The sequence below is a fragment of the Pholcus phalangioides genome, unplaced genomic scaffold, assembly GCF_987345545.1.
Source record: "Pholcus phalangioides strain wild (caught in Gottingen) unplaced genomic scaffold, Ppha-v1.0 ptg000015l_1, whole genome shotgun sequence".
NCBI lineage: Eukaryota > Metazoa > Arthropoda > Arachnida > Araneae > Pholcidae > Pholcus > Pholcus phalangioides.
In genome coordinates, this window is record NW_028301608.1 from 107,958,603 (window position 1) to 107,975,890 (window position 17,288).

The following is a 17,288-nucleotide window of genomic DNA, read 5'->3' on the forward strand; positions in this document are numbered from 1 at the left end:
ATAAAGAGTTGTCGTTAATTGGTACATCTACCAGCAAATTCAAAATGTAAAATTGGGAGAATATGACCTCACCTTATGTGCAAAGACGATTCTCAATTTTTAAGTTCAAACTGGCGACAGTAATGAACGTTTAAAAAACCTTTTGCACACATGCAAAGCTACGATTTTTAAGGGGTTACAAAAAAAATAATAAGGGAGAGTTGACTTTTCTCTATAGTGCAATACTGCTACTACTACGCAACCACACCGTCCATATTCCTCTGCGGAACTTCTAACGAATTGCTATATGTTGGAAAGTGCGTGTACGTATTGTGAACCTGACGTGAAGTTTGTTTCTGCGTAATTGTCTGTTACGTGTAGTGCCACCATCTGCTATCAGTTTTTCTAACTATGATTGAAGTGTAATGATTGAATAATTGTATCATTGTGTGTAGTCCTGTAGCTCTCGGTAGCGAAAGTTTTTAACGGGCAGATCGGCCCGCATTTGCGCCTCGAAATTAGGAGATATTGCTGCAGGAACTTATCAATGATGTTTATATCTCAATTCAGGGCGATACCTACTATACCTGACAGCAAATCCACTGTTTGCTCCGTGTGCATGCACTGTCAGGGCCGCAAAAAGATACTTAGTGAATCAGGCTAAGCTCACATTTCAGCGGCCCTGCCCCGCGTAGAAAGGGGAGTTAAAAAGTAAATTTGTTTTTTTGGCTCCCCCCCCCGCCCCTCCTGTAGCCCTGTACGTAGTGCGGTTACGTCGTTTTCAAAAAACAAACAGCAGAGCCAAACGGAAGTTGAACATGTGTGAACTTGTGCAACCACCACAGTGTCACCATGGACTAGCCTACGAAGACATAGCCTATGAGGCATTCTTGATTATGGGCATTGAGCCAATTACTGTACCTGATCATAAGGGTAGATGTATCCGGAAAAATAATCAGCCCCACATCATTTGACGCAGGGAAAGCTATCCTGCCATTCTGCTGTCGAAGAGAACAATACATGATGATAACTAAATTGAGCCAATTACTGGCAATTGATACCCAGCAATTTGCCTGATTGCCAGATGCTAATCTTTTGGTGAAAAAGACTGCGCTTTTTTTGAACGATTCTTCCGTGACACGAGCTCGGACGCTTTTACCTTGTGTCGTCTTCTAGAGACTCGCAACCTTTTTGAAGCGTTGTTATTACTAGAAAAACAGTCATATAAAGTACTATCTATAGTACCTGGCGCTCTGCCCGGGTTTTCTTCTGTGAGGCTTTTTGGATCACGTGATTTTTCCCCTTCTTTCTTTGAGGGACATACAAACCGTGTCTAAGTTAATCAATATGGCGACTAGAAATGAAAATATATTTTTTTCCTTTCTTAAGGGGTGCTAGGTATTTCGATTTCCGTTCCCCCCCCCCCTCGAACTTCAAGTTATCCATCTGCCTATTTCAACTTCCAAAATGCTTAGTTAAAGCTGTGGAATTTCTTCGATGTACTTTATGGGCCCATAATTAATTTTGAAACAACCTAAACTATATGAATTTATGCAGTTGAATATTAAAAGACGATACAGACACATTTACATTTTCGAGCTTGAGAAGACGTAAATTAAAGTTGAAATCAACGGGGGTTATTGCATGGATATCCAACTCAAACGTAGGTCCAGCTAATTACTTCATATTTAATTTTCTGGGCTTCGTATATCTTTAAGCGAACTCAATACTTCAAAAATCGGGAATTCAATATAGTTTTAAAAATTATTTATGTGGCGGAAAACCCACTAAATTTCCGCATTTCTTCAGTAAAATCGGAAATTTTAACACTAATTTCTATGGGGATCATCCTCTGCCTGTCCCTCAAAATGATGCTGATGATGATTCTGACGTCTATTCAAAAAACTCTCATTACTGGGAGGATTGAAAACGTGGCAAACCATTATAAAGGCTTAAACTATTATAAATACACACTGGCAGCGTTAAAGAAGTGACAAACCATTGTAAAGGCGTATATACGTCTGATACGCATTGCTAGGGAACCACGGTAACCAAAGTAAACATTCCGGAAGTGATTGTTGAGGCCCAAAAATATTGTTGCCCGACAGTTTCTTGCCCATTTGGGGCATTTGCCCTGCTCTGACGAAATTTTAAAGTACCCTATCGTTCAAGTCGGGTCACATTTGATATATATGCAAAATTTGGTGACGATCGATCACACACACTAACACAGGAAATCGATTTAATATATGAAGTCATACCCTTGGGCAATTTTCATCAACTCATGATTTTTTATGCGAATTCCTCGTTTCCTAATGACAGCTAAGACAAAAAAAATCTCTAGATTAATAAATGACAATAACCTGTCATGTGTAATACTAATATTAGTGCAGCTCTAATGCTAAGGCCACACTCTTGTCCAGCGTAGCCCAATACGTTCAAAGGGTTGGTCATGGGCGAGCAGTGGGCCGGTCCACCATTTGTTAATCACCTTTAAATGTTAGAGGCTGGAAGGTATTGGAAGGCCGGTTGAAAAGAACGACCCTTCCAGCCCTTGCCCCAAGTGAAAGGGGCCCGTTTTCCTTCCCGATCTTCCAATCCGTCAGGTCAACCATGACACCAAATCCTGTAGCAGAGCCGTAGGCTGAGATCTTCGGTGGGCATGCAAACCAGACTGTTCACGGACCCCTTCTATAGAGAATTTTTCACATGAAAAACAAGAAATGATGGTCATTGTCCCTTGTCCCAGGGCTGGAGCTCCATCAGCCCCACCATTGGGGGGGACCCATGAGCCACATATTGGTCGAAGAACGCCAACAGTCACAACAATAATTGGGCGGGAGTATCCTTGGAGAGTGTTCTGGAAACAAATATTCGCCAAGGAACTGGCCAGTGTGTATCCAGCCTATGCCGCTGATGCTTCGTTGCAGCAATGGGAGGCAAACATTGGAAGCAAATATTTACGTGAATGACTATTTGACCAGCCTGAACATGAGTGCGGCCCTAGCTTTAGGTGAAATTTTAGGGTATTAAATGTTGTCGATGCTCAATATATCGTAAAAAAGAAGAAAGCACGGCCGATCCAGTTCAGGAATAGAATTCTAAATTTTGCTTCTGCTTTATGTGATCTCTCATCACATCTCTGTGATTTTCTTGAATACACACAGGATATGTTGAAGTACATAACGTAATGTGTGTGTGGGCTTAAAATTTATTTATAGCAGGAATGGGGTAGAATTTTATGTCTTGATGCCATGTTTTCTTTCCAGACAATTTGCGGGGTCAAGAAATATCTTAATTGACGGTGTCTTTTCGACACGGCCAAGGTAGAACGAGAGAGCATTACCGTTTCTTAGCGTGCTCCACATTCACCGGATTAGCATAAAAATACTATATAGGATCGATCCGCGGAGAGGGAACACCGTATCATTAACCTCAAATTCGCTCAGAGGCCAACGGCCACTCCCTCTGGACTCTAAAAGCTCAGGTTTTTTGTGGCAAATAAAGGACTTTCTGAGACATAACGGTAATGGCACTATTTTCTTTTCTAGGGGGGATAGAGATATCACTCGCCGTATGTTTCTTTTTTATACTTCAATTTTTCTTCGAGGAGAGCCAAGGTTGGGTAATTATGCAGGGTCGTCTCAACGAGTTTGGGGAGAACCCTGTGTAAAATAAAACCAGTAAAAAATGTTTCCCAGCTGAAACTGAATCGATTTACCATTAACATTCAGCAACATGAGAGGAATTTATTTGCGATATACTCAGTCAGGCTATTTTAGTTACTCTACTACTACTCAACCGCATCATGCACCTCGTACACATTCCTGTACGGAATTTCTAACGAATTGGTACTTGCCGAAATTACGAGTTGCTTACGAGTTGAATGGTGGTGCCATTCCTGATGTAACTAGGATCATCCATTTGGGAATTCTCATTGGCAAGAAACTCTCAAAGCGAATAGAATGCTAGGATTCATTCTCAAAAAGGTCTCTTCACATTCTTCTAAAGTGATTCTTCTACTCTTCCCGAGCTTAGTCCGTCCTGGATTGGAGTGTGTCGTCAGGTTTTTGAGGCCATACATACAGACGGACATTGATTTGGTCGGGGGGGGGGGGGGGTTGCAGATGGAACACGGGGCTTAAACTATGAACATAGACTTGATTTATTGAATATGTTTACATTGGAAGAGTGCAGGTGTCTGGAGGGGCTATGATCGAACTGTTTAACTAACTAAACAACCCGGTCGCTGCGTATGGATTCCATTTTGATCCCAGTTGCAGTATATGAAAGGCCATGATCGTACCGGGCTGCTAAATATCACGACCGTGAATTAGGTCCAAAAATACGTTGAATATACATTTGCATCATCTTCCTTGCTGTAAAATTTCAAGCATTGTGTGTAGGGTCACTTGCATCATCGCTGATAAAAAAAAAAATACATGCCTAGGGCATGTGGGGCAATAGATTTGCCCAGTCCTTGTAAGCATGTAAATTGATGAAGACATTTCTAGCCAGGAAGTAGGGGGGGGAGCCTCAGAAAAAACACTTTGATCGGAGATCCACGATGCTCTTAATACTGCTCTGCATAGAGCTATTTCCGAATGAAACAAAAACTAAATAAGGAATTTATAGAAAGTTCACCCGCTTTCCCTAGAGCAACTATGGCACGGTGGAGGAAGTTTTTAGTACCATATATGATAAAACAATTGACCTTTGGATGCATGTGGAAGAAGCACCATACCCATACATACTCAACCCATGGCGGGCGGACCAAATGTGACCCTCGGAGTCATATGATGAGCATATTTCTCTATCACTCGAGTGGCTCACGCCACATTCCCGGATGATTTAAGAAACCCCCCAATCACACACATTTACAAATCACCTGAGTGACACGCGGCACATCTTCAATTAACTTAAGCGACTCGACGTATATTTGCAGATTAATCGAGTCACAGACGGCACATTTCTAGATCGGTTAAGCGGCCCGCGACACATTTACAGTTCTTTCAAGTAAAGGTTCTCGCAGCAGAGAGCAACAGGCCTACAACGGTAAAATCATCAAACATTACAGTTTACTCATAGTTCGAAAAATATGTTGTAGATGGCAGCACTATAACAAGCATTACACAGAAACAAGCTTCACGTTAGGTTCACACACATTTCAACATGTACCAAATCGTTAGAAGTTCCGCAGAGAAATATGGGTGGTTTAGTAGTAGTTCTTTCAAGCGTCCCGAGTCATTTTTATAGATCACTTAAGTGGCTCTTGGCACATTCCTAGATCATTTAAGTGATTCTAAGCTCATTTCCAGAACATTTAAGTAACTCAAATTGCCCTCGGCACACGTTCAGGTCACTTGAATGACTCGCGGCACATTTACAAATAACTCAAGTGGCCCGAGGCCCACATTCAAACCAATGAAGTGGCCCGCAATCTCTAGAAGGTTGAGCACCCTTGCAATGAATCGAACGGAATCAAGGAATTTCGCGCTTTATCATCCAATCTGTATTTATTTATAGTAATGCATTCCAAGCGGAAGAAGCTTCAGACACGCGACGACATTGAAGCGTCAACAACGAACATAATCCCATTAATTAATCATTCATAAACTTCAGGCTGTCTCTCTCTCTCTCTCTCTCATGAGGATAAAACTTCGTCAATGTTTCGTGTCGGTGTCGTCGTCGTCACGCCATTGATTCGGGATGTTTGTCGTATAATCCTTTTGAAAAATTTTCCGCGAACATGAAAGATTTTGTCTTTGGAATTTAAGCCTATTGTGAATGCTATGACTGTAGGGAGAAGAACAAAACTCGAATTGGTTTGGGTTAGCACAGTCAATAAGAAAACGTCTAGGCATGATATCATTCTAATGAAATATTGCACAAACTTCTTGGGTTGCACTCCTGAGTTGTTTTGTAACTACAGTGAAACCTCGATATAACGTTACTATACGGACCAAGAAAAAATATCGTTGCGGAGAAGTTATTGTTGTATCGAGAGGTAGCATTATCACGAACCACCACCGAATTTATGCTGTTATTGGCATGTATCCAATTCAGAATTAATGGGAGGAATAATTCTATAATCCATCAAAATTCAGAATTAATGGAAAAATGATTGCAGAACTGATAAAAATTCAGAGTTGATGGAGGGAATAATTTCAGAATCTGTGGAAATTCAGAATTGACTGAAAAAACAATTTCAGAATCTATGGAAATTCAGAATTGACTGAAAAAACAATTTCAGAACTGGGGAAAATTTTCCAAATAAATGTAAAAAATAATTCCAAAATCATTCTATGCAGTGAGTGCAGCGGCCCACAAAAAGAACGGGGCTTGGTGCGACACCAGGGCGGCTCTGCTGTGGTGTTGGTAGCGATGAACCTGGAAAGCTATGGATTCGAATCCTACTTATTTTATGAGAGAACATGCTGTCCCAACAACTGATTTGAGGGTTCACTCGAAATGTCCAGAAAATCTCAATCCTATGCTATGAGTTTGCTAATCATATGACGGGGGGCTCCCTACTAATATTTTCTCATCACGACGTCTTACATTTTCATTAGCACAGCATGTACAATACATTTCTTCTCATCAGCCGAGGAATTTAATCTTCTGTGGAGATTATATTGTTACGATAATTATGTAAATAGTCATTATTTATTATGTATTATGTCATTTTTCGCCTGTAAATAATCATTAATGCATTTCTCTGTAAATCTCACCAAATTTACGACAAACTTGACAAGTCTTGTGACAGCGATGATTTAGGGATGCCATAACGCCAAGAGTAAAGATGTCACGAGAATAGGGTAGACTTCTTTCGAAGCTATTCTCGCCCGTATATAAGAGCCACCAAAGGAGAACTAAAAGATTGAATTTTGTTGAGAAATCTTATTTGTAGATGTCTCTCGGAGTTAAACGTGTATATATAATAGCTGTCTGTAAAATAAATTTGCTTTGTTCTTCGAACTGCTTTGTGTTAGGCCATCTCGAGTGCTTGTGAGAGACATTACCTGGAACAATATCCACTATTACATTTTCGTACAGGCTCAAAGATAAGACCTCACTTTATACTATCCGTTCCTCAATGTCTATCGGCTTTTTTTGGCCTAATATATGTGCCATTATATCACAATACTTCCCCCCACCGAATATAGAAATTTAAAATACAGCTACTCGAGATTATGGTTATTAAATCTGTTACGGAAGGTGTATTACCTTATATGCGTATACAAGGCGGCTTTTTATGCTTAAAATTTTGATAATAACAAGAGCGAGGATCTTTCAAGTTAATCTCAATGGATGGGATCGTTATAAGTGAATTATATTTCTTTCAATAGAATTTCAAAGTTTATTCCCAAGATCAGAGGACGTTGTATATAAAAAAAGAGGCCAATTCACTTCTGTGGGAAAAAAGTGTTAAACGTGGGGAGATTCGTGAGTCATATACAAGGGGTCATCAGGACATGATGGACGATTATACGTGAAGTTGTAAAAAAATGGAGAATCGAGTGCTCCGCACTGTGCTCGAGAAGAACAAAGGATACTCCACCATTTGACCTGTCAAGGTTAACCGTAATAATCTTAAACCTTGCTGATGACTCACGCCCTTCTCTCTCTCTCTCTCTCTCTATCGACCTGTTGCCAAAAAAAAAATTCTTCACAATTTTTTTTTCAATATCTCCAAGCTATTGTATGCTACTGATGCGGCTCGATGCGCCACATAAAATTAACAAAAAAAGAAGAAGAAAAAAATATACAGTATATTTTTACTACTGTAAAAATGAAGGCTAAAAAAAGACTTTCTACTACTGTTTAACACTAGAACTACCGCTTGGTCATTGTGACCGGTTCTAAAACTTTGAGATCGCCATTTGGAACTTTATTCTGTGAAATTTGAGAATTTCACTCCGTAACTTTACCTAATCCATTAAAAGAAATCTTTTGAAGCAAAAACGAAAAATTTAAGTCTTTTCGCTGATTTTCAACTGTTAGTGCAACTAGTCGACGAAAAGATGCTCTCAAAACGGCTGCGTAAAAAAAAAAAAAATTCACTTTTTTTCCAGTTGTCTTTTGTGAAAGATAGATGGTGATCAAACTCAATGTAAATATAGCGATACCTCGGCTAACTCGTTCCGAAAACGGCCTCGGCTTATGAACGTGTGTTCATAAGCCGAGGCATCACTATGCAGTGAAACCTACGTAAGACGGAAACCGTATGTGACGAAAACTTGTCTTCGACGGAATCAAGAAATAGTTCCTTCATTGATTAATGTTTTTACGTGTGTGTGTGTGTGTGTGTGCGAGCACACGTTTGTGCACCTTTATAAAATAAAAACCTGTCTAAAATGGAATAGTCAAATCCCGTTATAACATACTCCAAGAGACCGGATAAATCACTTCGTTACAACGAAATTTCGTTATAAAGGAATTCCAGGTATTTGCATTGTCGCTATGTAAACATATCTGGTTGATTAGAAAAATGATCGTTAAAACGAGATTTACGCTATAACAGTATTCGTTAAAACTTGATTATTACGTTAAAACTGCATTATTCAAGTCCATTGATACGTTTTGCACAAATTTCATTATATGATACTATAAAAAATAAAAGGTGTTATATACAATCAGTGAATCTGGGTTCGAACCCGCAATCACCGACAAAGTAGTGATTAAGGGAAGGCAGACAGGCACTCCACCCCTAATTAACAACGTACATTACAATGATCTCACATAATACAAGCAAAGCTGTCAATAGAAGAATAGAAAAATAATAAAAAATAATATATAAGTAACAATCTATCTATCTATCTTCTATATATATAAAATTGATTTTCTGTGTGTGTGTGTGTGTGTGTGTGTGTGTATGTTCTACAAATCTACAATTTTAGATCGATCGTCGCCAAATTTTGCATATATACCAAATGGGACCCGACTTGAACGATAGGCTACTTTAAAGTTTCGTCAGAGCAGGGCAAGTGCCCCAAATGGGCGAAAAACTGTCGGGCAACAATGGTTTCTGGGCCTCAACAATCACTTTCCGAACGTTTACTTTGGTTACCGTGGTTCCCTAGCAATGCGTTTCAGACGTGTATATGCCTTTACAACGGTTTGTCACTTCTTTAATCCTGTTAGTATATGTATAATAGTTTATGCCTTTATAATGGTTTGCCACTTTCTCAATCCTCCCAGTAATGAGGCTTTTCGAATAGACGTCATAATCATCATCAGCATCAGTTTGAGGGTCAGACAAAGGATGATTCCCATAGAAATCAGTGTTAAAAATGCCGATTTTACTGTAGGAATGCAGAAATTTGGTGGGGGTTTTTCGCCCCATCAATAATTTTAAAAATTATATTTAATCCTCGATTTTTGAAATATTCAGTTCGCTTAGACATATACGAAGCCCAGGAGATTAAATATGAAGTGATTATCCGGACCTACTTTTGATTTGGATATCCATGCAATAACATTGATTTCAACTTTTTATTTATATCCTCAAGCATGAAAATTAATGTCTCCGTATTGTCTTTTGATATTTATTTTCATGAATCCATGTAGGTTAGGATATTATAAAATTAATTATGAGCCCGTAAAAAGTGGATCGAAAAAATGGATCGAATCCAAGTGGATCGAATCCACAGCTTTAATTAAGCATTTTTTCGAAGCTGAAATAGGCAGATTGATAACTTGAAGTTCATGGGGTGGAGATTTATGGAAATACCTAGCGCCCTTTAAAAAAGGAAAAATATATATTCATTTCTACGTTTCTGTAAATCTAGATTTAATTATTTCATGAATCGCGAAGTCGCTATATTGGTTAACTTGCACACGGTTTGTATGTCCCTCAAGAAAAATAGAGGGAGATATCACGTGATCCAAAAAAGGTTCATTGAAGAAAACCCGGGCAGCGCCGGGTATTATAGCTAGTAGAGAAATAATAACGAATAAACTAGAATATATATGCGTACGCCATCTATACGTCATTTTAAAAACTTCATCATAAAAATTGTCTTTAAAAACAAAATCCAAATCATCTCGGGATGATGAAGAGCAACGCTGAGGATTTAAAAACCTACTTCTACGTAGAGGGACCCTGTGATCGCAGTTGGAAATTTCGTTGCTTAACAAGATTTTAAACACACTATTAATATGCTAGGAGAGAGAAATAAAGTTATTCACATTTTCTTTTCTAAAACTAGGATAGAGAGTCGTTTATGTTTCGTTGCATTTCAGGACTGAGCGAATGTGCAGGGTGTTTCAAAAGAAGATGGGCTAATTCCTAAACTAATAATCTATTGTTTGTCTTACAAATACTTGGGGGAAAATATGACACGAAGGGGGGACAAAGTGCTCTCGAGGGTAAAGCCAAGGAGGTGAATCGCCTTTTATTTTAGAAAATGCATTTTGCGGCCGCAAGCTCAGGTTTTGTGTCAAAGGATCCACTAAGTGGGAGGTAGAAGTTGTACAGTGGCCTTAAATACCGAATTTTATTTGACACTACTCTATTATTTGGGCTTATTATACAATTACAGCATGGTATATTAACCAGAGGTCCAGGTACCTCTTGGGGGGTCAGCGAGATTGATTGAGAGAAAATTCAATTGAATACATTTTTTCATACACTGAACAAAATTAAGTGTATTCATAATTCCATCGAGGAATTTTCAGCTTCGCCATTTCCTTTCAGTATGCAGTTGGATACAGACATTTATTTCTCAATTGCTGTCACAACGTCTTGTTTTTGCTCGCTATGTGCATGTTGGAGCCATCAAAGAATAATTCTTATTTTGTCAGCATCTTTCGGAAACTACAAAGGCTATCGATGTTTTCGAAATGATAAAAACATTTTTTTCACAGACAAAATATTGATTGGAAAGAGAAACTTCGTTCAATGGAGCCTCCTGCGATGCTTGATAATACATCTGGTTTTGCAGCTTTGGTGAAAAAAGAAGCTCCCCTAGTCAGCATTCGTTGCTTTTTTTGCACAGATATGCACTGGCAACAAAGACTCTTCCACCAACTCTGAAATTACTTTTGTCAATAACCATAAAAGTTGTTAACTTTATTATCAGAAACAGGTCTTTGAGTCATCGAACTTTCAAAAGATTGTGTTTATGTAAAAAAAAAATTATATGGCGGAAAGTGTTTAAAATACACACACATATAACGTGGATTTAATGTTATTTATCGCTTGCACGCACACATTTTTTGTTCTTTCGACAACATCTGATATCTTCATGAATTTTAAATCCAAGAACTGTCTCGCCACTGATTTTTATCCGTAAACAAATTTTGATAATGCGGAAACATGTCCAACTTTGAAAATATACTCAGCCCCTTGCGCTACTGCTTCAGATCAGCATTAATGTTTGAAATTTTTTGTAATGTAAATGTTTTGTAAAAGATGTTTTGTCAAACTTTTATAGTATAATGCTGGCCTAAAACAAATTTTACTGCGTATTTCAAAGGTGTCGAAGAAGAAACACATACTCTTTGCATGACTTTTCGTAGTTTTTACTTTATTATATTTTATACGTGAAAAAGTGATTTTCAGAGAGGAGGGGGGGGAGGGGTCCATGATCTTCACTCTGCTGACACAAGGGCTCCGAGGAACTAAAAAGGTCAAGAACCCCGGAATTATAGTCAAACCTTGCTAATACTCGATATAACGATAAATCCCTCCACAACGATACTTTTCAAGTCTTGTTTGGAAATGTCTATACTATAATGTTAAACTGCTGCTGCTCTCGATATAACGATAATCCCCCTGCAACGATACTTTTTCCTGGTCCTTAGAGAACCGTTATATCGAAGTTCCACTATATATTTAAGAATTTCCAGAATCTATGATTCTCGAATTTTCCCCTCGATGTTTCCCGGCATGCCGGCTAATGCGGGACAATATGGTAGTTATGAAGCCCTTCGAAATCAGTTCAAAGCTACTAGTTCCATGTCCACTTACCTCATTCGGGAATTGCAAATTCCCGCAAAAGATCTGAAATGATGTACGCTCGCTATTAGCACAAAAAACAGTTTTGTAAACTAAAACACGTAATTACATGATCCGACACATTCACGCATTTCACGCTCCCACTTCTCTCAACACGCTTATAAATTAGAATATACTTTCCAAAACATGCTAAGTAATTATCTTCAGAATTTTCCAGAATAAAAGTCAAATTCTTGTGGGGATTATAATATAAAAAAAAAAAACACAAACTTTTTTCAAATTCGAATTGAAGAATCATATCCAATTTCTTTCTATAAGTATACGCTGCATCCCGGAAATTGAAAAGAAGGATCGAGCATGGGAAGCCGTAGGGCACGAATAAATGGTTTCAGTCTCTTTCTATATCTCTCTCGTGTGTATTGCGCAAAAATGGGATCGACGCCTAATTAAAGCTTAATGGCATTAATATATCGCAATTAAATTTGCATTAGGTCTTCCTTCGACATCCGGTGAATTTTCCCTTCAGAAAATTAGATTTTTTTTTAAATGCATACTAGTATAAGAGGAGAAAAAAATGTTTCATTTTTGAGATGGAAAACGTCGTGGAATCGCTTCTCCCTCGTGTCCCGGAGAGGGTTTAAATTAACTGCAACGGAACACACTGTTTCAAGGAAGGACAAGAAACGTTGATTGAATCAATATCGCAAGAAAAATTCCTCGACGAATTAAAATAGGGAGGACCGTTCTTTTTTAAATTTTTTCCTCCCACGAACGGTTTGCTTTAGGGAATGTACTTTATACCGACATGTCTTCGCAATTCGTTTTTCTGAGTATTCTCTTGGAAATATTTATTCTATTTGAATAATTCCTCTTTACTTGATATTGACGGCAGTACCTTAATTTCATCGCTCAATGTTATGAGAGTTGACAGAGGGATTATGTTTCCGTCTAATTTGTTGAAAGTATGAAAATAAGTAATGCTTACCTGCATTGCGTGCAAGATCTTTATCTTATTTTAGAGATGAGATAATTTAATAATTTATTCATTTAATTAAATACAAATACAAAATATTCTGGGGCTAAGCTGGCTTGTGAACCCCCCAGAAAGACAATACTTTTATATACAGGATGTCCTGTAAGTACTAATGCGGCATTTTCAGATCACATGAGTGATATACATACCTGCGGTGCATTCTTAGATCACTTGAATGAACCGGCATATTTAGAGAGCACTTGAGTGACCCGCGGAACAGATCCAGATCACTTAATGTGACCAGCAGCATATTTATAAATCACCGCGGCAAAGTTCCAGAGCTTTAGCGACCCGTGCCGCATTAACAGACCATTTAAGTAAGCACAACTTAAGCAGATCACTTAAGCGGCCTTTTCTTTTTTTAAACCGAGCACAACTCAGGTCCATCGCCATCTATGGGCAATTTACTACCTAGTGAGTTGTGTCGGAAGGGTAAGTGTGTATTTACCTAACAGTTTGACTGCGTATCTAGTGTTGTGTCTGATTTTTCAGTGCTACCATCCATATTTCATAAGTGAAGTGAGTGAAATTTAATGTGTTTGAATTATACAATTGTACCGTTTGTAGGTCTGTTGCTCTCTGTGGCGAGAATTTTTAAGGGAAGAGATCGCTTCACGCATTCGCGCCTCGAAGTTGGGAACCACAAAGAACCAACGTCAGCGGACCACCACCCTAATTAAGTTGCCCGCGACGAGTTTCGAAACCAATGAAGTGACCCGTGATATTCTAAAAGTTGGCCACCCCTGTTGTAACTAAAGCGGGCAGATGCACGCCATCCAAATCCAGTGTCTGCCTGAAAATTACGGACCATAGGCGGAGATTGACTTGAACGTCTTGCGGGGCACAGTCATTATTGCTTGGGGGGGGGGGGCATCTTTTACTATGGGGGGGGCAATGTCCCCCACGGCCCCCTTACCTTTCTCCGCCCATGTTACGGACGGTTTCACCTTGATTGGGTAGCAATAACACCAGCCCATTTCCCTTCTCATAGCGAATTGGATCTACTAAAAGCAGTTGATCCAACTCGTTATCAAGTTAGTATATTCCTAATTCAGTGGCACCTCTCTCTGATACATCATTCGCCATATTCGAATCGATAAGTTATTTGGACAATATGTCAATCAAAAATCACATCAAAAATTTCAAATCAGGGAAATAATTTTCGATATGAGCATGTATTTATGGCATCTTATGAGCAATCTTTATGGCCATCGTATAATATTTTATCATGTGTATATATTGTTTGTAATTCGTGTTAATTGCATTTTTAATTGGGTTGCTGTATTTTTGAAACATATGACAACCATATTTTTATGGGCATCTTTTTATCAGCCACCTCGTTGGGCATTTTGCCTGTTGTGGCGTTGTATTTGTATTTGTATTTGTATTTAATTAATATTGAGATAAGCCTTTAAAAATGATTTTAGAAAAAAAAATTTGTAATATAGAAGCAATAATTACTTATCAATTTAAGTGATTTCTTAACCAAAGGGGGGGGGGAAATCATAAATCTTTCCCAAATTGTAATTTCTTATCTATTTTTGTGGCAGTTTTCGATTTTAGGGGAATTTCGATCTCGAGGTGTTCTCGATATATCGATGTTTATGCCTGCATGCAGTAGATTGAGTGAGTCTTTTAACGAACTTTTCGTTATCTCTCTCGGAAAAGGTGCAATGATTAACGATCATTGTTCCGCTAATTATGACATTAGCGGAGAAATCCCTCTCTCTCTCTCTCGGTCGTTATTATTCCTTCTCCTGCACAATTTGTATTTTACGTTATAATGATTTGACCCAATTACTTAGTTAAGCCAAGGCTCAGATACGAGAGAGAGAGAGAGAAAGAGTAGTTGTGTGTTGCTGCTACTACTTATTACTTATTAGCATTCCGAGCGTGGTTTTGACGTTGTGGCCAACGTATTATGATGGATTTTCTCATCTCCGTCACGTGATATTCGCTAAATTTATTGCGGCCGTTAAACAACTTGCTTTGTCGTGTGTATAAAGTGAAAATGAATATGCATGAGAGAGATGTTGATCAAATCTCATTGAACGAAGCTTATGTACGTTGTATGAGTGATTCGATCTCGAGAGGAACTCTTCCGAAAATACGTGCATTATTTTCTCCATCACAGTATATGTAACCTCCTTGGAAAGGTCACCATCCTATACGGCTGATATTTCTTACTCGGAATTTTACTCCTTTTTTTTTTTTTAATTAATGACTTCTACTGAGCGGCCGCATCGTTGAGGGTCCGGTATTCGTACTCTGTTCTCTTATTTTACTGTATTTTTATCTATTATTTCCGTATCAACCTTAAAAATATATATATATAATTTTTTCATGAGTAGTATTACAGAAGGGTCGCTGTTACCAGAGGCAGGTCCCCTTTGCGAGGTGAATAATTTTTTTCGCTTATTCCTTATCTTATTATGCTATAGTTTATTAAGCGGCACAACTAGCCAACACTCCCATACCCGCTGAAAGGGCGTAAAACAGTAGTAGGTAGTAGTTGTTACCAGATGAGAAGTAGTTGCATCAATCCTTCAGGAAGGTTCGAAATCAAATTAAGTGATGGAAACCTTACTACACCTAATTCTTCAGGTTTACTTTTACAATCCTTAGAGGTAAGTTCTTTCTCAGAGGCACCTTTTGCTTTCGTATCATAAATATCACAAATAGTACTTTAATAATTACCTTGAAATCTCTCTCGAGGGGTCAGCTGAACAAAAAGGACCAACTCCCAAGTATACAAATTTTCTTTGGTCGGGAGAATTTTCCCTTCACACATTATTTAATCTCTATTCAAAGGCTACCTAATGGAAGGGTCACTATTATAAAGTCGGCATTACACTATAAAAGTTCTTTAAAAATATCTTTTACAAAACTTTTATTTGCGTTCATAGCTATATTTTGAGGCTGGGTACCGACTTTAGACAATAAAAACACCATATTACTCTGCATAAAAGATTTATAAAACATATTATAAAAGTTTTGGTCAGCTTGAATTAATTTGTGTTGTTAGCGGTAGTAGCGATGGATCAAGTATTCCTACCAATCGCTACAGCAAATCTATCATTTGCATCATTGTAATGGCTTCGATTTTAAAGAATAGGAAGAAAAAGAAGCTTTTATTTCCTTATAAGCCGTTTGTTTCTGTTTTGTAGTCAGCATATCTCGGGAATCATGTAGAAATTCGAATCTCTGTGATATTCACATAAAGTGAAACCTCGATATAACGATACTCTTCAGACTAAAAAAAATATCGTTTTGGAGATATTATCGTTATATCGAAACGAAGTCTCGCTTCCGAAAGCAACAGACCCTTCAACGGTAAAAATATTCAATCATTAAACTTAACCCCCCAAATTCGAAAAACACCATTGTCATCACGTGTCACCTCTTCCTCCCCCTAACCAGATCATGACCCGACGCTCTGTCTCAATGAAGAGAAGAGGGTGCTTAAAGAACACCTGGGCCGTGCTGGAAGCTGTGCACGTGTGTTGTGAACTTAACATGAATCCTGTTTCTGTGCAATGCTTGTTATATATGTAGAGCTGCCATCTGTCGTCAATTTTTCTAACTACGAGTGAAGTTTAATTGTTGAATAATTGTATCGTTGTAAGGCCTGTTGCTCACTGTGGCGAGACAACAGGCTTTGAAGTTGGGAAACACAGAAAACCAACTTCAGCCGTCCACCACTGTGGCAACGGTCACGTGCCACCAAATATATGCTGTTGTTGACATATTTTCTAAATCTGCGTCGTTAGTACCTACAGAAAATACAATTTAAAGTATTAATTCGCCACAAAAAAGCGGGGAATGAATGAGTTGATTAATGGAATTCATTTAGAGGTGCATCGCTACTGTAATTAAGTTTACCGTATTGCATTTACGTGTCTTACAGAGAAAGTGGAAATACCAAAAACTTCATGAGCAATTTCGGTGATGCATGTGATGCGAAACGTGTTACAAAGCATGTTCAATGTGGCGTCCATCTTCTGAAAATGATGTGTAAAACGCATTTGCATAATTCTAATTTGCATTCCTCCTGCCATAAGCCATGTAGCCATTGCGATTTTGCACTATCCCACAAACAGTCACGTTTTAGAAACGATTAAAAACATTTTAAACCGATGTCTTCATGTCTTATTTCGTTTAACAATGTTGCATTACAGCGCTATTCCCCGCTGGTGGTGAGTTTTTGAACTTTTTGTTTTGCGGACAATTGAATCCTCTGACCTCCTGCAAACTATTACCAAGTTTCAAGGAAACATTTATTTTGTGGATATTATGCTGAGGTGAACTTGGAAA

General features: G+C 38.4%; 1 protein-coding gene across 1 annotated transcript in view; it reads left to right on the forward strand.

Moving 5' to 3' along the window:
• The window catches only part of LOC149077320 (uncharacterized), a 418,271-nt gene that overhangs the window by 96,706 nt on the left and 304,277 nt on the right, over positions 1–17,288 (forward strand). The gene's annotated exons all lie outside the window — the stretch shown is intronic.